The sequence below is a fragment of the Heterocephalus glaber genome, unplaced genomic scaffold (assembly GCF_053883595.1).
Source record: "Heterocephalus glaber isolate CG9 unplaced genomic scaffold, H.glaber_assembly_v1.0 deba00001479, whole genome shotgun sequence".
Classification (NCBI taxonomy): Eukaryota; Metazoa; Chordata; class Mammalia; order Rodentia; family Bathyergidae; genus Heterocephalus; species Heterocephalus glaber.
In genome coordinates this window covers 20,148,665-20,170,702 of record NW_028258316.1, presented here as the reverse complement: position 1 = coordinate 20,170,702, position 22,038 = coordinate 20,148,665, and the positions used below count along the sequence as shown (strand labels likewise).

At 39.7% G+C, this 22,038-nt stretch overlaps 1 long non-coding RNA gene across 1 annotated transcript in view; it reads left to right on the top strand.

The window, feature by feature from the left end:
- Positions 1–17,179: 17,179 nt before the first annotated feature.
- LOC147826114 (uncharacterized) overlaps positions 17,180–22,038 on the top strand; it is a 13,437-nt gene continuing 8,578 nt past the window's right edge. Inside the window, exons 1-2 of the long non-coding RNA XR_015439867.1 lie at positions 17,180–20,195; positions 21,825–21,926. This is a non-coding gene — a long non-coding RNA (uncharacterized LOC147826114). The remainder of the gene's footprint in view (positions 20,196–21,824; positions 21,927–22,038) is intronic.

The following is a 22,038-nucleotide window of genomic DNA, read 5'->3' as shown; positions in this document are numbered from 1 at the left end:
AAATGCAGTACTACTCAGCCATAAAAAATGAGAAATTAGAGACATTTATAGCTAAGTGGATGCACATTGAGGCGATACTCTTAAGTGAAATAAATAGGACACACATGTGCAAATACTGAATAATTTCTCTGGTGTGAGAAACTGAAAGTGTAAATAAGGACTAAATGTATAATAGGTAATGTGAAATAGGAAGAAAAGGGGCAAAAGGGAAGGAAGTGGGAGGGGTAGGGGAAAGGATAGAAGGGAATGGGATTAATATGAGAAAATGGAAAAATAGGAACAAAATCTTTGTAAATAGGGAGGACTGGAGGGGTTGAAGGGAGGGCTGGGCAAGGGTGAAAAATAAGAACCAAGAGAGACTATGTAAAGGTGCAAATTTCCAATGATGAATGTCATTATATTGTATACCTAAAATGTACCAATGATTAGAATGAATAATAGATAATGTAAAATAGGAAGAAAAGGTCCAAAGGGGTAGGGATAGTGGGAGGGGCAGGGGAAAGGAAAGAAGGGAAAGGAAAAATGATGAGAAATGGAAAAAATGGAAATAAAGTCTTTGTAAATAGGGAAGGGTGGAGGGTGTGAAGAGAGGGCTAGGAATGGGGAAAAAATAAGACCCAAGAGGCATTATATAAAGGTACAATTCCCAATGAGAAATGTAATTGTGTTGTATACCTACAATGTACCAATCAAAGAATTTAATACAAAAAAAAAGTCTTAACAGTTTCAACATTGCTCAAAGTCCAATTCCAAAGTCTTTTCTGAGACCCAAGGCAAACTCTTAACTGTGACCCCTTACAAGAATAAAAACAAAGTTAATTTCCAGTATCCAGTGTCACAGGGTAAATATTTTCCTTCCCAAAGGGAGGAATAGCAAAACAGAAATAAATTGGACCAAAGTAATACTAAAGCCCAGCAGGGCAAACTTTAAATCCTGTACCTCCATATCCAGAACTGGATATAGGTTGTGGTGAAACATGAGCTCAAAAGAGCTTGGACAGCCCCACCACTATGACCTTGCTGGTTTCAGCCCACCTGGTCTCTCTCTTGTGCTGGCTATGCTCACTGCCTGCAGCTTTACTTAGCATACATTCCTGGCAGCTTTGACTTCTTTGGGTCACTTATGCATGCATCTCTGGCTTCATTCCTATAGCGTCATGGACTGAACTCCCTGGAGCTCCTTGTCTGGACTCCCAGGCTTCCCTTTGAAATCTGTATGGAAGCCTCTATGACCCCATAACTCCTCCATTTTCACATGCCTGGAAACAAGCATCAAAGGGATGACGCTGAGGTCTGCCACCAGCTTGGGTAGTAGCCAGGTCCCCTGGACCATGGCTGCTATGGCTTCTGAATGCCTAGATGACTGAAATGAATCCTGAGGAACTAATTCTCTAGATAACCCTTCTCAAACAGGGGGCCTATAGACTTTCTTTTAAAATAAAATTTACACTTTGTACCCTTTGGCCTGCCGTGGGTGGGATCTTGCTAATTTCTGTTGTATCCTCAAGGCTTCTTCTTGCCCCAGTTCAAAGTATTTGTTTCTTTCTAGTGGTACTAATTTCTTTACCAACCTCAACTCCTTGGATCCCAACTTTACATGTGATTCTTTTTAGGCCAAAATTTAAGCTTTTCAAATACTTCTACTCGACTTTTTGCTTCCAATTATCACTATAAAATGGGCTAAAAGCAGCCAGCAATGCCCATGCCACAGCCTAAACATTGAAATGCCTTGAAATTTCTTTTGCCAGACCAATTAGCCCATCCCCTTTAAATTCATGAAGTCTTAGGACATGAACAAAATGTAGACACTTTTTCCCCAGAGTGTAACATACATAGCAGCTAGTCCAATTTCCCACAGAGTTCTCATTCTAATCTGAAATTTGATGAGCCTAGTAGCCTTTACTGTCCATATTCCCATCAGCATTCTGGTCTTCTAAGCTTTGGCCAGAATTATTCATCAAGCTCTCCTTACAGCATTCTAAGGCTTCTATAGCCTACATATCCAAACCTTTCCAAACTCCTGCAAACTGGTTCCAAAGGCTTCTGAACCAAATGGTCAAATAGAGTGAAAATAATGACCTTACTTCTCTGGTACCAATTTTCTATATTAGTCGGCTTTCCATTGCTGGGGAAAAATACTGGACACCCACAACATAACAAGGAGAAGTTTATTTTGACTCATATCTTCAGATGGTTCAGTCCATAGCTGGCTCCAAGGCGAAGTGGTATGGTGAAAGAGACTGGCAGAAGAAAGTTGTTCATCCCATGGTGGTCAGAAAGTCATTAGTCAATGAACTAATCTACTGATGCATTTAGTACCCCTATTACCCAATCACCCCTGAAAGCTATGCCTCTGAACATATGAGACTTTTGAAGGACATGTTAGATCTAAACCATAAGATGGTAATTACTTAACAAAAGGTCAGGTAGATTCTATATAAAAGAAAGTCAAGATTGGCCTGAGACTCTTGACTCATGAGACTACCTAGATCAAGTCTGTCAAGGGGATAACTGTATCCCTGCCTTTTATCTATACTAATGAAAACTCAATATTCAGGAAATGTAAAGACTACATTCTTCCCATCATAAACCTTTAATGGCTTGTTCAATAACTCCAGACCCTTAAAAACACTGACACAAAGTTTTAACCCCATAAGTTACAGACCCCTTGTTTGATCCAATCCAGAAAGTTTTGCCCTAAGTCTCAGAGCTTAATTTAAACAATTCACTGGGGGTCAGTCTTATGTGATCTATCAGAATTCCTGTTTGTTTGTAGGGGCTTTGAAAGAATCCTATGGGCACACTGATGATCTTCATGTTGCCAAATCCTTTGGTCACATCTTGAATCTTTCCTTGTGTGGTCATCCAGCAGTATCATTTCTTAAAACACACTGCTTTTTTCTACATGTGCAGACCACAGCACCATATTCTCTTGCTTTTAATTATGAAAGCAATCTCCCAACTGATGCCCTTCTTTTTATTCTTGCACCTCTACAATATATTCTCTAATCTTCAGGTAGATCTTTGAGACTATAACTCACATCTTGTCAGTACCTTGCTTACTTACAATGAATTCTGATTGCCTTTAGACAATTCTCCTTCCTTATACAGAGGCTCACATGATCTGCTCTCTCCTTATCTCCCACTGCATTCTCTCCCACCCATTCTCCATGGGTTTTCTATTGGCTCACTGAAGACTTCAAACTCATTCATGTTTTAAAGCCTTTATATTACTTATTTGTCTTATTACTTATTTGTCTCTTTTGGTGGTCTATAATTCATTTCTTTCTGTCCACACAATCATTGTATATTTTTCTCATCTAGTGGTTGGTTTGTTACCAGTTTCCCCCTACTCACTATGATTACTCCAGCACTTCGAAAAATGTCTGGCATCCCATAGATATTCATTGAAATAAATCCCTTTTCTTTTCATTGTTTGATTCTTTTCTGTTCACTTTGAGCCAGAGATAAATAAAGTGTGATTATACATTGAAAACACAATGAATTACCAGGGCAGGAGGCACACAGGAAGAAAGTAATCTTCTAGAAATACTGTTTTGTCTTGCAATATTGAGTGACTCTTATAACTCTCACAATAAAGCCCAAACTCAGGAGGTCCATAGTCTAGCTCCCCTGGCCCCTTTGGACCTTTGTATTAGTCAGCTTTCCTGTTCTGGAACACAAAACTCAAAAGCCCACAACTTAAAAGAAGAGAGGTTTAATTTAGCTTGGATGCAGGCGATTCATTCAGTCCATGGTCTGCTGGCTCTGAGGGAGGAATATGATGGTGATAAGGTGTGGTGGAGCAAAGCTGCTTAATTCACGGTGGCTAGAAAGCAGCACCCAAGAGGAAGAGGAAAGGGACTAAATGTCAACCCTCCATGGCCTACCCAGACACATGGAGAAGTGTGCTCCACCAGTTCCATGGCAGCTCCCAAAGCCAATCAAGTTGACACAACCAAGATTTTTTTAAGTGTTCCAATTTTGCTGCTCCCTGCCAATCTCTCTTCCCAGTAAACCTGTGTTCTTTCCTAAATATCCAGCTGCTCTCCTTCCTGTGTATCTCATTATCTTCATAACTGAAATGCCTGTTCTTTTTGTCTCATTGCAGCCTTTTAAATTCACTCTATGCCTCACTTCTTACACTTCATACAAGTCAACCTTGTTTAGTCACATGATCTGAGAGAGCCCTCTCATTTGTATCACACCTTTCATTCATTTTACAGGTGGTCTTAAATTTGTTCTTTAGAAAGGTGAAGAAATTTAGGGGAGGCTGCATTGTGTGAGGGAGGCTTTTGGAGTTTCTCCCATGCCCCCTACTCAAAGCAGCTTTACTCCTGTTTTTATACAGTGTAATCCCATCTTAACCAGGATAAGATTTTAAAACTAGCTGGTGGAAATTGTTTGGAAGACTTATATTCAATGGGAGTGCTATTTACCTAGATGGGCAACTTTATTTTCCATTTACTGGGCATATTGTGTGGGCAACACTTATCTGTACCTTTAAATGATAGAAACACCTTCAGCTCACATTCTTTAAAAAAGACACTGGTTAAAACCCTCCAAGGATCCAACGGTAATGCACCTGTTCACCTGGTGGAATGGTGAACTGAGTCCCCAAAACCTAACTTGCTGATTTTGTGTTCCCAGGGAATACCATGGTAGCTTAGCTTCTTGCCCACTGATTGCTGCAGTGTCAAAGCTTCTCATATCTCATTTAAACAAGGAGCTCTGCTATTAAAATATTGAAACCATAGCTCTACACTTCATTGTCTTCTGTACTTCAACAAATTGCTGAATTTGCATTATGCAATATGCCTATATAATATATCTCAGAGAGGGTCTGAGACTCACAGTATAATTATTGCTTTGAAGTTGTAGGAGCAGGGAAGTCATTACCTTGTGCTATAAATACAAGCCTTGGTGACACACTATTCTACGAAAAATACAGATCTACTGAATTAAATCAAGCTGTTTTGGTTAAAAAGGATGTTATCAAGGTGCTTTAAAAATATCATAACTTCTCAGAGTTTAAGGGTATTAAATCAGCATGGTTGAGAGGGAAAAGGCCTTAATTGAGTAAAGTAAAAACAGCTTTGTTAAGTATGTGTAAACTGAGTAATGAGGACTTCCAAGCCCTTGTTAAAATGCCCTTATGAATCTAGGAAGGAAATTTTCTGCACTCAACAGGAAGGTCCTATGGGCTTGATGTTATTTCAGGACAATGTATTCAGTTTATTCATTCAGTCAATATTTATTGAGTTCTTATTTTGTGACTGGCAGCGTTCTATATGCATTATCATTAACAAATAGGCAAGGTCTCCACTCTTGAGGAGCTTGTGTTCTGGTGGAATGCGAGTGGAGAGATACCATATACCTCTTTGCTGTTTGTAGAATATTTTAAACTTCCCTACTCAGGGCATTTGTGTGTTAATTTCTGTGCCTGGAATTCTCTCCTCCCTGAACTTTACATGGCTGCCTCCTTCTCTTCATTTAGATGACCTTGTGTAAAATATCTTCCTTGACCCCCAGATCCTTCATGGATATATCCTTACCTGAAATTATTTCTTATTTCATTTTTTGAACAAGTACTGTACTTAAGCTTCATGAGGAATGGGATTTTGCCTTTCTTGTATGCTGCTAACATCCCCAGTGACCAGAGAGGTGCTAGATTCAATAAACATCTTCTGAATGAATGAATATTGTCTAATTGTTTTCATATGATTCCCCATCCAGCAGGATATAATCATGTTCTGTATTAAATTTTAGATAGAATGTCAAAATATAAAGCAAGTCAGAGAGATGCCCCAACTGGGGGGGCACTCCAAGTCCAGTTAGGGCAGTGCCCTTTCCTGCCCCATTGAAGCTAAGGAAGCTCCCTGGCTACCCAGACCTCCCTGGACCTCAGTTCAAGAGCCACTTTAGTGCATCCTTTTAGTAGTACAGCTAAGAGGGCTAAGACTCAGGCAGAGAATGGAATTTGCCCAGTTAGAAACAGTATATCCATGACTCAGTATTGTGCTTTAGACCTAAAACGTCCAGCATTGTGGAAATGATTGGGCTGTGGGAGCTTTATACTCATGAATGGATTAATCCACTGATGAATACATAACTGAATGTGCTGTTAGAAGGTAGGGCCTGGTTGGAAGAGGTGGTCCACTAGGAACATGACCTAGAAGGGTGCATCTCCCTCCTTAGCTCCTTAGCTCTCTGCTTCCTGGCCACCATGATGTGAGCAGCTTTCCTCCATCCAGGCCCTTCTACCATGTCAGTTTTGCTTTGGAGCCAGCCAGCCATCAACTTAAATGTGAGCCAAAATAGACCCCTCTTCCTTCAGTTGAGAGTATTGAGTACTGTGCTCCAGCAACAAGGAAATAACTAAGACACATAGCGAAAACTGTGATCTATTTCCCTTATTCTTGTAGGTCAGGGCTTTCTGCTGGGCTCCTCACTTCCCAGCTGCATTCACTTTATTTATTCAGTTATCTACTCTTTGTTGAGTACAGTTTAGGGTCTAGATATTAAAAAGAGATTTAATTATTATTTAAGCATTCAACCAAAGGGATTTCTTTAGACAATGGCAACAGTACCTCTGGGTTTCTAGCCCTGACTTCTCATGTTTTCAGTCCAAACATATCAGGACGAAACTGACAGGAAGTGGCTGTGCATCTGCAGCTCCCCATTTCCTGTGTACCTCTGAATAACATAAGAGGCACATTCTATATACCCACAGCGGGTGGGTCTCTGTCATGAAACAGACATGGGACATGGATATGAAATAAGCACGGTCCCTACCCTCAGGGAGCTTATAGTCCAGCAGCAGAGCACATCACACTGCTAGGTGAGGCCTGCTCAGCTGGAACATGTAGAATCAGCAAGACTGTAAGCAAGGGCATTTTATCTGAGTCCTAAAGCACAAGCAGGAGTGAGGTGGGCAAGTTGAGAGGCATGAGGGGCCAAAGGCAGAAAAGAGCTTTGCGGATCTTTGCAACATTCCATGCAAAGGCACCAAGTTGTTCAAAAATTTCTTTTTTGTTTGTTTTGTTTTTTGAGACAGGGTGTCACTGTGTAGTTCAGGCTGACCTTGAACTCATGGAGATCCTCCTGCCTCAGCCCGTCCAAGAGTTTCTGAGAGAGCTTCAATAGGCTCAATATGCAGATGTCCTGCAAACATAGTACAAAGAGCTTCATGGGAAGAGGGATTGTCCATCTCCACTTTAACTTCTGGTTTTATTATGCCAGAATTGATATGGCTGAGGATAAAGATTCTCAGATCCAGTTACCAAATTAATTCCACTTCTCTACTTGATTGGCATCACAACATATCATCCTTTGAACCCACAGAGAAAGGGCAAAAGTATTAAGACTGGCAAAGTGTGGGTTTTTCTGCTCCCTTTATGAATGTATAGATGTATAGGATAATGAGGCTACTGGAGTGCAGGATGATTTTCCTGAGAAGAACAGCAAAGAAACTCTTACTGTGTGTGTGTGTGTGTGTGTGTGCGCGCGCACGCACAGGGGAGCTGTTGAATATGTGTGTGAATGCATGAGAGGGGAATGTGGGTATGTGTAGGCACACATCTGTGTGTGAATATATCCATGCATGTAGGGTGCTATAAACTAAATGTGTCATCTAAAAGTCATAGTTAAAAATTTACCCCAAGATGATAGTATTTGGAGGTGGGCTTTTAGGGGGGTAGTGATTACGTCATGGGAGCAGACTCTTTGTAAGTGGAATTACTGTCCTTATAAAAAGGATCCCAGAGGGCCGGGGATTTAGCTCAATGGTTCTGCTGCCTCCCTCGCAAGCTCAAGGTCCCAAGTTCGATCCCCGGTACCGAAAAAAGAAAAAAAGGATCCCAGAGACCTCTTTTGCCCTTTCTGCACATGTGGACACTCCAAAAAGAACCAGGAAGTAGGCCCTTGTCATACATTGAATCTGAAATTGCCTTGATCTCAGACTTCCCAGACTCCCATGTGAGAAATAAATTTCTATTATTTATAAGACACCCATTCTATAGTACTTTCCTATGGAAGCTCACTAGGTCTAAAACTCCTTGCTAGTTCAAAACTCCAAGACAGCAAGGGTCTTGTCTGCTTTGTCCACTTCTGGTTCCCTAGCACTTAACATAGTACCTGGCATATAATATGTATTTAAATACCGTTTTGAATAAAGAAATAAAATTGGTTTTTATTTGGAATTAGTGACTAATTTCAACAAAAGACATCCGGCACATCATTGCTCCACAGTAATAAAAGAGCTTCAGGAGATGAAAAGAGGTGCACAGAGTGGTTCATAGAGTTCTGATGACTCCTTTCCAGCAGCATTTCAGAAAGAGCACTGATTCTGGTGCTTTGACTTTCTCTCTGGGTGCATTTGTTCATTTCATCCCCTCCCTCTTCCCTGAGCTTCGGATTTTCCCCTGTAGTTCGTAACACAAGCCAAAATGGGCTAAGAAAGGGGTGACCATGCACATAAGTACATGGGGGGGAATGTGTGTGTAAATGTGTGCAAGAATGTGTGTTGATGTGCATGGGGGGTGAATGTATGTGTGCATGAGTGTGTGCGTTGTGTGTATGCACTTGGAATAGAACTAGGAGAAGACTACAATTCACCACAACAAAATAATTATACTCACATTTTCTGAGATCCCACTTTGTTCCCGGTTCCATGAGCTGGAAGGTTAATGCTGATTCACAAAACTAGCACATTTGGCTGGAGAAGCACTTGGCAGATTATTTTACTCTCTCCAAGATTCTTGTTTCATCCTTGCAGTGAAATTTAAATTAACTTGCTTTGATGGTCTTGAGTCCACATGACAGGTTACACAAAATAGAAATTAGCGGAAAAGAAAAAAAAAAGAAGTTTGTCCATGAAAGCTGACTCAAGTCATATGTGAGCTGATACTTTCTAAGAGAATTTTGACTTTTCCTCTTGAACATGTTGCACAAATAAGGAGAAGGGAGTGAAAATACTAGCTAGTGTTTAGTCCATGGAAGTAGAATTCTAGGATAAAGATAATACTGGATAATGTTCATGGAGACCTTAGAGTGTGCCAAGCAGTACATGTGGGACTCATTTAGTGCTCTCAGTAATTGAGTGAGGAGGCATAATTATCCTATATTTATTTGACTAATGATGAGACTGAAGCACTGAGTAGTTGCCCATGGTCATGTAGCAGGTAGAACTTAGAGATCTTGAGCTCATTCCCCACAGATTCTCAGCAGGTGAGGTGAGGAGAGCAGAACCATAGTTGTTTGGCTCCAGTTGTTGACTTTTTAAAGTTTATTCACTGCTGAACTATTTTTTTTCAGGTTTATAGTCACAGCAGGACTTCATTTGGAAAGATGCTCATTGCTTTGCCTTGTAATTGACTAGAGTGAAAATTTTTCTTTAGAGAAAAATCTTCAAGGACTCACATTTTCCTGAGACTTGTTTTTTTTTGTATATCCTTTTATTGGTACATTTTAGGTGTACAACATAATGACATTCATCATTGGAGATATGCACCTTTACATACTCTCTTGGTTCTTATTTTTCCCCCTTCCCCTACCCTCCCTTCAATCCCTCCATCCCTCCCTATTTACAAAGACTTTGTGTCCATTTTTTTCATTTTCTCATATTAATTCCATTCCCCTCTTTCCTTTCCCCTACCCCTCCCATTTCCCCTTCCCCTTTGCCCCTTTTCTTCCTATTTCACATTATCTATTATAACTTTTAGTGCTTATTTACACTTTCAGTTTCTCACACTAGAGAAACTATTTGGTATTTACATATGTGTCCTGTTTATTTCACTTAAGAGTATCATCCTGAGACTTGCTTTGGAGTGATCTGTGAGTGAAGCACTTGAAAGGGTCTGAAATCTGCTACTCTGAGCCCAAGGGTAGGCTGGAGATCATCACTAGCCATATTTGGGGTCACACATCTGGCTCATGTGCTGGGCAGCTGTCAAAATGTCACAGGGTAGAGGGTTTGGGGATAGTAATTCTGAACACATAGTGGATCTATTTTTATAAGCCATTGTTTGGGAGATACATTTTCCTTCATGTCTGGCATTCTCAGGAAATCTAAAGTGCCTGAGTTCCAGCTCCCATGTCAGAAGAAAGAATACACCTGGTTAAGTCATTCCCCAACTCTGAATTTTGGTTCATGCTTGTTGATCTTTGTCTTGCGGGAAGGGTGAGGTCTTGGACCTTAGTTATAATACCTTGGTTATTTTTGAGTTACTGCTATGATTCATCTGGTGGTTTACTGAGAACCCATTATGTGTGAGTGTGTGCCATTGTTAAGGTAGACACAAAGAACTTGACACATTTCCTGCCTTCACAGAATTCACAATCTAGTCTGGGTACAAATACTAAACTAATAGATACAGGTACTAAAATTTGACCATAATATGTCTACATAAAATAATTGGGAGTGCTATAATTTAGCTCCCCCCAGGCCATTTGTTAAAGCATCAGACTGTGGCACTATTGGAAGGTGATAGAGCCTTTAGGAGGTGGAGCTTAGTGGAAGGAGGTTAGGTTATTGGGGCCATACTAGGACCATAGCCCCTTCTTCTCTTGAAAGTGAAGTGATGAAGTGAAGCATCTTCCTCTGTTGTACGCTCCTGCCACCATAAAGTCCTGTGCCACCACAGGCCCAAAGCAGCTGGGTCAAGTGTCCATGAGGCAAAATAAAATTTTCCTTTTTGTAAGTTGTTTATTTCAGGTATTGTGTCACAGTGACAGAAAGCTGACTAACACAGGGAGACACTTTTGTAAGTGCAGAGTAGGCCTCTACCACACTAGTGGTAGTGGAGGGGAAGAAGGGTGTAGGAAATGTTAAAAACAACCTCTTGTCCAAGACTTGAATCAACAGTGTGCTAGGTGAAGAAGTGTGTGTGTGTGTGTGTGTGTATTGAAAAAAGAGGGTGTAATTGTGAAATCAAAGCTAGGTGAGACAAGTGGACTTAAATACAGTTTGCAAAAGGAGAGTGGTAGGAGGGAGCCATAGGCATACAAGAGCTAGGTCACAAAGGGCCATGCCTGGGAGGAGATGGAATTTATCTTAAAAGCAATGAAAAGTGACATTGGAATGTCCCCATTTCAGGCCAATCACTGACTGCAGGGTGAAGGACTCACTGGAGAGGTCAGATTGCAAGCCAGGACTGGCTAGGAGGCCATTGCCATGGTAGAACTTCAACTAGTGTGCAGGAAATAGGGTTGCAGTTGAGATAGTTGGAGTGGAGAGATAATAAGGAAGGATTTCATCCATGTTCTAAAGAAATTTGCAGGTCAGAGTGTGATCTTGTGATGACAATGTCAGTCTTTTTCTTGTTTTAAATTAAAGTGTAATTTACTTAAAGAGAAAAGCACATATCTTGCATGCAGAGTGATGAGTTTTGACAAATATGTTGCAATTCACATCCCTATTAGAATATAGATATTCATTCCAGAAAGTTCCCTAGTATACCTTCCCAGTCCCTGATTCTCCTCTGTCTAAAGGAGACCATTGTTCTAATTTCTATCACTGCATATTATGGCCTTTTCTATAACTTTGTGTGAATGAATTTATACAATGTACACTCCTGTGTCTTGCTTTTTCACACAACATGTTTTTGAGCAGTATCCCACAGTATGAGTATGCTGAAGTTTAGACATCTAGGTTTTGTCCCTTTGTAAGCTATTATAAAGAACTCTTTTCTCTAAATTCTTTCTGGAAACATATTTTAAACCTCTATAGGATAAATAAATACCTAGGAGTAGAATTAATGGTCATAGATAGATATATAACTGTACAAGAAACTCTCAACAGCTTTCCACTTTACATTCCTTCCTGCAATGCATGAGTTACAGTTGCTCCATGTCTTGGACAACATTTGGTATTGTCAGCGTTTTTAGTATTAGCCATCCTAGTAGGTTCTAGTGTACTGTGGTTTCTCATGGTGATTACATTTGCACTAATCTAATGACTAATGTTCTTAAGAACTGTACCATCTACTTAATGGCCATTTATATGTCATCCTCAGTGATGTATATGTTCAAATCTTTGCCTATTTATACATTAGGTTGACCAAATTTTAAAAAATTTAGTTTTAGGAGTTTTTGATATACTCTGAAATCTTGTTTTTTCTTTTATGGTTAGTATTTTCTGCATTCTGGCTGAAAGATCTTTGTTTACCCCAAGGCTAGCAAGATAGGATCCTTCACTTTGATTTTTATACTTAGACCTATATTTGTTCCAAATAAATTTTTGATCAATAAGTCATCATTTTATATACATATCTAGTTGTTCCTGTACAATTTGTAGAAAATACTTTTTTCCTTTTTTGAGTCATTTTGGCCTTTTAAAAATCAATTGAAGGTATAAATAAGGAGTGTTTTGGGGCTGTACTTTATTCCACTGGTCTATTTATTTGTTTTTGTGTCAATACCACACTGTTCGGGTTACTGTACTTTTACCATACATCTTGAAATGTGGTAAATTCTTCAAAGACGTTCTTTCAAAACATAGTGTTAGATATTCTAAATCCTTTGCAATTCCTTATGCAGTTAAATCAACTTATTGATTTTTAATCAAAAGAAGGCTACTAGGATTTTGATTTAGATGGCACTGGATTTATCAATCAATAATAGCAAGATATGACATCTTAGCAATATTGAGTTTTCCAACTTAGCAGAAGGAAACTTCTCCATTCTTTTAGGCTCTTCACTTCTCTCAACATTGTTCAGTAGTTTTCAGTGTGGGGCAGGAGTTGGTACACTTCTTTTGTAAAAGGCTGAATAGTAAATATTTTAGATTTTGTGGCCAATAAGCAAAATCAAAGCTATGACTTACACTTCATGTGACACCATAGAAAGCAAATGTCTCACATTTTTATATTGGTAAAATTCAAACTATTAGGTAACTACATTTTTTGGAGGTCTTCTGTGTTTTATCCTCTCAGTTTTTTCTATTTTTACCAAGGCTGGAATTATTGAACTTCCCAAACTTTATGCCCTTCTGCTTCTCAATTTAACTCTTTTTAGAGTTGTCGTCCAATAAGAGTTATGGAGTGCCTCAGTCACCTCTCTCGTCACTGGGACCAAAGTAGCTGGCACCTGCAACTTAAAGGAGGTGTGGTTTATTTTGGCTCATGTGTTTGTCCATAGCTAGCTGCTCCTGGGCAGGAAGGCATGATGGAAAGGTTAGGCGAGGAAAGCTGCTCAAATCATGGCAGCCAGGGAGCAAAGAGTGAAGAAGGGAGCTGGGAGAGAAATACACCCCTCCAGGTTGCACCCCTAGTGACCCGTCTCTTCTGACCAGGTCCCTCCTCCTAGCAGCAAGTCAGCTATAACAGCCACATAATCTGATTACCTTCCAAACACATGAGGGTTTGGGGCAATTTTAGATCTAAACCATAACAATGAATTAGATGAAAATTAGAATTCTTAGATGGCCCAAATGAAAAATTCATGTGTACTCAAAATTCACCACGAAGGGAACTTTATTAAAGAGGGAAAATTATAAATATATTCTGGATTTAAAGATTTTTTTGTAGTGAGTCTAAAGCTGTAGAATTATATATATTTCATGGCTTTAGTATTCCTTACAACAGAATTAAATTCTCTGTGGAATGCTTTTTATTTATAACCTTCAATTTCAACATAAATTTTAAAGGCTTAGACTTAACTACAATTAAAAACTGCAATGTGACTCAATACACACAGTAAAGATGTATGGTATCTGAATTCTTCTTTTTAATAAGCTTTTTCCAATGGAGCATTTTCTCATTCAGCACACTTTTATTATGTACCTATTCTGTGCAAGGCCCTATGCTAGGAGGTGGGATTCCGCAGTAAAAAGGCAGATGTGCCTCATAAATACATTTCAAAAACCAAAAAGTGATGCAAGTTACCATGAAGAGAACAAAAGAAGTATGGGAAACAAAAGAGATCACTCCATATAGTGATCAGGGGAAGTCACACTAAGGAGCTGATCAGTGAATTGGCCTCTTTGAATAAGTATTGGTAAAGGCATGAATGAGAGGGACACTCTCAACAAGCCATCTGGGAGAGCAGCAGGCCCACTGCAGATTTCTGGTGGTCATTTGGGATCTGGTTTCTGTTCCTTCTGTCTTGGAAGAGTTTCTACATGTGGCTGCAGACTGGAATTATTGCACATTATTGCTGTTGAGTTGCATCAACTGCTGAATTTGTGAGTGTGGTATCCCCTGAAAGAGCTGCTACAGGGAATTACAGCCTAAAGAGCCTGCAGTAGATTCTAGAGAGGCCACTGGAACTTGCACATAAAGACAGTCCAGCTGTAAGGAATCTGGACTGACTTATTCCATGGAGATTCAGAGTTTCAGGATTTGAACAGTCTTCAACTAGAGGCTTATAAGCTGTTGAAGTAGGAAGAGGCCTCAGTCTAGAGGATTAGTCCTGGGTCCCCTGGGCCCCCTACTTCAGTTGAGAGATGTGACAACTTCTAGGAGTACAATTAAAATCTTTACAGTCAGCATCCATTCCATTTGACACTTTTAAAAAATTTATTTTAGAGTCATGATCATTCCCCTGCTTAATACAAGGAAAGATCAAAATATACAGTAAATACTTAAATGAAAAACATTTACTACAGTAAGAGACACATTGCCATTAATCCTCCTTGAAATACTCCCACTTGCTTTGAACATATTTATTCCATTTTTCTTGCCACTTTCTGAAGCAGTTCTGCAAGTCTTCTTTCCTGAGTGTCTTTACATGGTATGATAAAAAATACAGTGAATGCTGCTGCTGAGTGCCATCTAACAGAAAGCAGGCTTGTAAAAACATTCCAATGTGTCTTTATCCACCATACTCACTGGATCTGTCACCATGAAACTTCTGGCTCTTTCTCAAAATCAAGATGACCCTGAAAGGTAAGCATTTGAATTGATTCAGGACATTAGAGGAGCAATGACAATGCAGCTAAAGACATAATCAAGGACTTCCAGAACTGCTTCAGAAAATGACAAGAAGAATGGGATAAATATGTTCAAAGCAAGGAGGAGTATTTTAAGGGGGATTTATGGGAATATGTCTTTTACTGTAATACTAGATGTATCATGTACATGTACCAACTCCCTATAAGGAATGTAATCATTATATACTACAAACATATACTAATAAAAAATAAAAACTGAAAAAACCAACTATTAATAAGTCCAAACAAAAACAAAGAAATTCATTGCATGTTTTGATCACATCCCATATATCCATTTTTGTCTTCCTCAAATAGAGAAATCTTGCCTTTTTGATCTCCTTTTTTTCTTGCATTTATTTATTTTTACTGTCAAAATTTCCCTTCCCTGTTTGAGAATTCAGTTTATCAGCAGGGTGGAAACTCAATATGTGTTCTGACATGTTCACACCAAGACCTTTACTTTCTGATCATGGGGACAAGAGTATGTTTATTTCACTGTTTCTATGAAAGCCCCGCACACATTTTCTGTGAGTCTTCATAATCTGTGAGTGAAAGGGTGAGGAGTTCCCCAGATAGCATCTTTCCATTCATCATCTTCTCAAATATATCTTTTTGTCTATCTTTTGTCAAAATTCCCAAAGAAATTTTTTTCTCCCAGAAAAAGTTTGCAAAACTTTTTGGCAAACAAAAGCTATTTCTGGATGAACAACTAGAAGAGGTTTCCCCTTCAATGGGTCAGTAAAGTCATCATGACCTCTCTCATTCTGTGAGATTTTAATGTAAGAACTTAAAAGTCATGATTTACTTCATCTGCAGACAAACCTAGGCTTTGGAAATTCTTCCATCTCAATCCTGCAATCTAATCTCTATTTTGTCTTCATTTTTGAAGGATAGTTTCTCTCAGGACAGAGTTCTATGTTGATTTATTTTTTTTCCTTCAGCATTTCAGAGATGTTATTTTACTCCTTCAGTTAAGAAGTTAGAAGTCATTTTTACCATTGTTTTCCTGAATGTAATATCTTTTTTCCTGTCTGGTTGAGTTTAAGATTTTCTCCTTCTTCATTCGTTTGAATAGGATGTGATTTTATTTGGTTTTCTTTCTGTTAAAAGTTTATTCTGTTTGTAGAGTATTGAATTTCTTGGGTCAATGGGTTGTTTTTCATTAAATTTGCAAAATGTGGGCATTATTTCTTTATAATGTTTTCTGTTTATATTTCTTTTCTGTTTCCATCTAAATGTTTAATTCAAAATACATTAAATCCAACTTTGTCCCAAATGTCACCTAGGTTCTGTCAATTTTTCTCTTTATGATTTAGTTTGGGCGTTTTTATTGTCCTGTTTTAAGTTTACTATTTTTTTCCTTCAATGTACTTTATGATGTTAAACCTTTCTGGTGAACTTTTAAATTTCTAATATGGTGCTTTTCATCATTAGAATTTTATTTTGATTGTTTTTAGAATTTTCATTTATTTGCTGAGAGTCCCCAGGTGTTACTTATGCTTATCTTTTCATTTAAAACTAAATACATAATAGTGACTTAAATGTCTTTGTTTTCTAATTCCAATAGCCCTGACATTGTTGAGTATGTTTCTGTTGTTCCCCACCCCTGAGTATATGCCACATTTTTTTCTGATTTTTTCCAGATCTGGTGATTTTTAATTGTGTGCTAGATATTGTGGAAGGTATGTTTTTGACAGAGCTGAATTTTGTTGTCTTTCTTTAAAGTACTGAGTTTTCGTTTTTCCTGGCATATTTGATCTTGCCAAGGCTTGTTTTAAGGGCTTGTTGGGATGGGCCTAATGGAGCAACTCTTTTTTTTTTGGTACTGGAGATCGAACTCAGGACCTTGTGCTTTCAAGGCAGGTGGTGGAACCACTGAGCTAAATCCCCGGCCCCTAATGTAGCACTCTTAAACACGGCCTTTCCAGGGCTTCAACTGGATGCCTAGGGTTATGATGACCTGGTTGTCCTCTGACTGGTGGTAATTCCATGTTATTCCTCTGTTATCTCTGTTCAGCCCTTAGGGTCCTGTAGCCATTTGATGCTATGCTTCTGTACTTGTACAGCTTAGCATTCAAGCAGAGACCTGCATGAAGAGCTCAGAAGTTTCTCTGTATAGCACCTTTCTTTCCTATGTCCTTTCCCACAAATTCTAGCTCCTCTACAGCCCCCAAACCTAATATGTTTTCTCTACCTTGCAAAACGTCCACTCTCTCTTTGGGCTCCAATTTGCTAGGCCAGTATTTGGAAATTCCATAGTCAGAAAATTGAGCTAATTGTGAGGCTCATCTTGTACTTTTATCTGCTCTCAAAGATCACAGTACTATATTGTTTTTTGTCCAGTGACAAAAAGTTTTGCTTCATATACACTGTCTGGTTTTATGGCTGTTACAGTAGGAAGGTAAGACATTTAGCCATACTCTCTCATGGATAGAAGTAGAAGTCCCAATGTCTATCTTTGTTTCCTCAGAGGTTAGAGTAGTGCCTAGAACTAGGTGCCTGAGGTTACTTTAATGAGTACACAATCATTTTGTTATTTGACCTGGCCAAGGGAACATGGCAGAGCAAAATGTAGACCTCACTGTATTGGTCTGGATTCTTCTATGCTGTGGAGTATTAAGTGGGGCTTCTTTTTCTTTTCTTATGGTTCTGAATGAGGGCTCAAGGTTCATCCAATGTTTTTGTTGAAAGAAAGCTTAAGTTCCCCATAAATGACTTTTTCTTCCTTCCTTTATGAACTTGACACCCATACTTGTTTTGAAACCACGTTTAACCTTTTGGAATTCACTTTGAAGAACCACGCGGGAAACACAGGGAAATGTCCAGGATTTTTCAGTACTATCTTCTTAGTTTCCTTCTTCATTTGACAAAGCCACAGAACACTACTTAGAGGATCTAGCTGATGAACTCAGGAGTTGCCTTCCTGTTTTCTTGAATAATCTCAATAATTAACCTGGTCCTCCAGGGGCAATATTTTTTTTTAAGCGTACATTCTCTCTGCTTGCTGCTGAAATATTTATTTTCATTTTTATTTATTTTTTGGTACTGGGGATCAAACTCAGGACCTTGCGCTTGCCAGGCAGGTGCAGCACCACTGAGCTACATCCTAGGCCCTCATTATTGATTTTTATTTAACCCATCTTCTGGGAGTTGGCTGCTGTGGGCAGTGGGGTTTGAAGAATGTGTCAAGGTCAAAAGTGTGAGCTAGAAAGCCCCTGAAAAGCTGAGTTCTACTGCTTATGAGATCTATAGCACTGGGTAGTTTTCATAAGCTCTCTGAGCCTCAGTTTCTTTACGTGTAAAGTAGGGATAATAATACCTACCTTTTGGTAAGGTTAAATTCATGAACAAGGGTGAAGCATCTAGTGTTGTACCTGAGGTACCCAGTAGTGACTATTCTTTTCTTTCCCTTTTCCTTCTTGACATGCTGTCTCTCTCTTTCATAAGGAAAGCCCAGGGCAGAGGGGAAAATATATTTAATAATGGCAGTAAATTGCATGGGTTTTGCAATCAATGCATCTTGGCTTCATAGCTCATGACCTTTGGGACTATGGAAAAGTCACACCACCTCAAGCCTCAGTTTATTCAGCTGTAAAATGGAAGTCATAATTCTTGATTGATTACATTATTAGGAGCTTGAATAAAAAATGGGTACATTAAATGTGGCCACCTAGGCTTACTTTATGACAGGTTCTCAGGGCTTCTCACTTCCCATTAGCTCTTGTCCAGTGCTCTGGGAGCAGCTGTGTGATGAGTCTCAGTTCCTCTCATTCTGAGTTCATTCTGACCCTATTCTCCTCCTCTGAGGAGCTAATGGGAGAAAGGATATGCCCTGGCAATCTTCCTTCTGATGTGAGATTGTGTTTTCCAGAGCAAGGGCAAAAACCAGGAGAGCTCCCTAGCACACAGTTGGGAATCATTCTAAAAACCAGCAGGGATTGCCATGGAGGATATCATGTCTCCCTGCAGGAGCTGCAAGAGAAACATTTCTTGTCTGAGAGCTCGAAGCAGCACAGTAGGGCTTCGTGAGCCGGTTCCCATCAAGCAGGTCGACAGAGTCCCAGGCATGATTATTTGCTTGGCCCAGGGACCGCTGGCTGCTGCCTAGTGCTGTGCCACCTTGGTCTTTGCCCCATAGGTCCTAGTAATCAGCAGTGCCCACAGAGTGAATCATGCTATCAGCCAGTGATTGCACTGTGAAGTCACAAGTCCAAATGTTAACTAAACAAAACACTGTGCAGAATGGACTTGGAGAAGCTTGCTCTGGGTCACTTGTGGAATGTATGCAGTCTTTTGGTTTTCTAATCTTCCCCCTTTATTTGTTTCCTTTATATCATTTATAATAACTTATCACATAGTAATTTCTTTATTGTCTCCCATCTTAATTGTTTTCTCAAAACTGAGACATAATACCTGATACCCACAACTCTAAGGATGAAAGGTTTATGTTGGCTCAGAGTTTGTAGAAGCTTCAGTCCATAGTCAGTTGGCTCCACGGCAGGGCATATGGCAGAGGAGAATTGCTCATGGCATGGCAGGGAGGAAGCAGAGAAAGAGATCAAGGGAGGAGGCGCCGGGGTGGGGGGGAATAGACCCTTCCAGGCCACGCCCCCACTGACTCACCTCCTCCAACCAGGTTTAATTTCCCAGCATCACATTCAGCTATAAACTCATCAGTGGACTAATCTCCTGAGGGCTATCATGGCCCAGTGATCTAATCACATCCTAAAAGCCCACCTAGGAGCACGTGAGGCTTTGGGGGGACATCTAGATATAAACCATAACAGTTCCCCACTCCAACTTCAACCCAATAGCACAGAATGGTAAAGGGCCCAGTAGCCGTATCTCTTTTATCCACGGCACCTGGCAGGGCTTGACACACTGAGAATACTTATTAAATATTTCTTGAGTGAATGAATAACCAGTCCTCAAACTATTATTTAGCATTTTATTATAATTTTATAATATCCATTATTTGGTGTTGCTTCATTACATAGAGAAGAGAAGAAATTCAGAGAACAGAATTTCTAGGCCATTTCCTGATAGGCTGATAACTGCTTTTTATTGAGCATGGATTAGGAACCCTGCCAGCACCAAGGTCATGCACCACCAGGGGTGTTATCTCATTTTATCCTCTCAAGGGCACTGTGAAGCATGTGCTTTAATGTTGCCATTTTGCAGATAAGGAAAGTGAGGCTCAGGTAGACTAAGTCAGCTGCCTGAGGTCTCATACTTGGAACATGGAGGAACAGAGAACATAATGCAGGTATGTCCAGCTTCACAACTGTGTCCTGTCCCGCAGATTCCAGTGCCTTGAAACTCTGGTTCTTTTTTTTTTTTTGTAGTATGGGGATCGAACTCAGGACCTTGCGCTTGCGAGGCAGGGATGGTGCCACTGAGCCAAATCTCCGGTGAAACTCTGGTTCTTGACTCCAGCAATACACCGGAACTAGCTGTTTTTTATTTATTTTTTATTTTTTTTAACCTTTGGCTTTAGCACTATAGATTCTGATTTAATTATTTAATTAGTCTAGGATTTTTACTCTCTGCCTACTCCCAAATTAAGAGCTGTAGCTCTGAAAGGCAAAGAGATGGACATGGAGCCAGTCAAGAACCTTTCTTTGGTGGGACTTGCAGGCAGAGCTCCCTGAAAAAGGACTGGATGATAGTGTATCATGGTCCTCTGGGACAAATGCACAGCCTGGAGAGAAGAGGGCTCTTGTAAGATATCCCCTTAAAAAGCAACATGTGTCTTACTCATCTGGAGTATGAGGACAATGATAATTCTGGTACAGTGTAGCTGTAGAATTTTAGGGCTGGAAGTGAGTTTGGAGTTTGCCACTGAGGCCCAAAGAAGTTAGATGTCTTATCCAATGCTACACAGTGAAGACGTGGGCAAAGCTGAGAGGCAGAACAAGGCAGTGGGTGAGGGCCTGGGGGTTACACTGACTGATGGCTCCAAATCTATCTAGAGCAATCTTCCTGGCTATGTGGTCTTAAACAGCATAGTCAGAGGGGCCTGGTGGGCAGAGTAGGGAATGAGGAACACTGTCAACAAGAAACAATATGAGCAGAGCCTGAAATTTACATCTGCACTCCTGTTATCTTTCTCTTTCCTGCACCTGAGAGGTGAAAAGTCCCCATGTGCTTGTTGGAGAGCTTTGCAGTGTAAGGTTCATGGGGGATTTTGCTTTCTTTTGGAGAAAGCCTATGACTCCTCCCACATACTTAAAAAAGGGAAGTTCCTTTGAAACTCAAGTATTATAGACAGAGAGTTGTTGAGATCTCTTTCTGATCAGAGCAGAAAACTGGAACCTATACACATATTTGACCAAAGTCTTCCCCGTTTGAAAGCTGGCAAATGTGGGTATAAAACATGAATCTTGACTCTTGACCCACTGTATCTTCTAAAATTTGATCATGAGATGTGATTATTCTTATTGCTTATTATTGTGATGTTGCATGACAGGGTGGGTGGTTAGAGGCAATATAAATAGGAGTGGTAGTCAAAATACCTAACAGCTAGTGTGGACTAAATATCAGTCAATTAGAATCAGGTCTATGGAATCAGAACATACACCACCTGTGTCTCGACTGGATGTTAACAGGACTTTAACTGGACACCGGACATCCTCTGTGGACAACTGCACTGGCATTAGGAGAGACAGTGGAATAGTTTTGTCTCTTTGCTCCCTAGTTCCCAGGGATGGAGCTTACTTCTGAGAATTGATTAAAAAATTTGTTTTTGATGACCTAGATTAGACTTCTATCAATATTTTTCATCTGGAAAACTGACATAATGATTTTGACAGATATATAATTTTTAATAAATTTAGGGCAAACAATTCCTTTCTTCCTACAAGTATAAATAATATTTTGTTCTTGTCACTCCCAGGTGTGGGTACAAGCTAATATGAACAGTGAATTTCAGAAAGCCATCAATATATTCTCCGGTTCCCCACTGGGAAGGAAAAATTTTGAGGCTGATATTGTAGAGGTAAATCTTTTTCTATTTCCTGTAATGTTTTAGAGGGAAGCTTCACTCCCTTTCTGATTCTATCTATAGCTATTAGGTTCAAACAAATGAAATTTCTGAAATGTTATGATTT